Below are 364 nucleotides of genomic sequence, written 5' to 3'. Positions count from 1 at the left end.
CGCCTCCCAGCGATGCCGCTGCCCTTCACCACGGCGGTAGGCTCTCCCCGCCTCGGCTGTCCTCCCGGTTGGTTACTGTGCGCAGCAACTCAAGCCACCCGAGCCAAACTCCGCCTCGAACCAGAAAGGGGCAAAAAAAACCCCGCAACCTCAGAAATCCGGAGAGCTGGTTTGGCTTTGGGGCTGCTTTACGAGCTGCCTTGCGCAGCCTCCGGCCGAAACCCCCAGACGCCACGTTACGCACGGCACACGCCTCCTGGTATCAGCTAGCTCGGCCCCGGGAGACCTGCCCGCGGCAGAGCCTGGCAGCTCACACCACCGCGGAGCGACAGACCAAGCCCTCACCAGCCCTGCCCTCCTCATG

The sequence above is a fragment of the Pygoscelis adeliae genome, unplaced genomic scaffold (assembly GCF_000699105.1).
Source record: "Pygoscelis adeliae isolate BGI_AS28 unplaced genomic scaffold, ASM69910v1 Scaffold760, whole genome shotgun sequence".
NCBI lineage: Eukaryota > Metazoa > Chordata > Aves > Sphenisciformes > Spheniscidae > Pygoscelis > Pygoscelis adeliae.
This window is presented reverse-complemented; position numbering follows the sequence as displayed.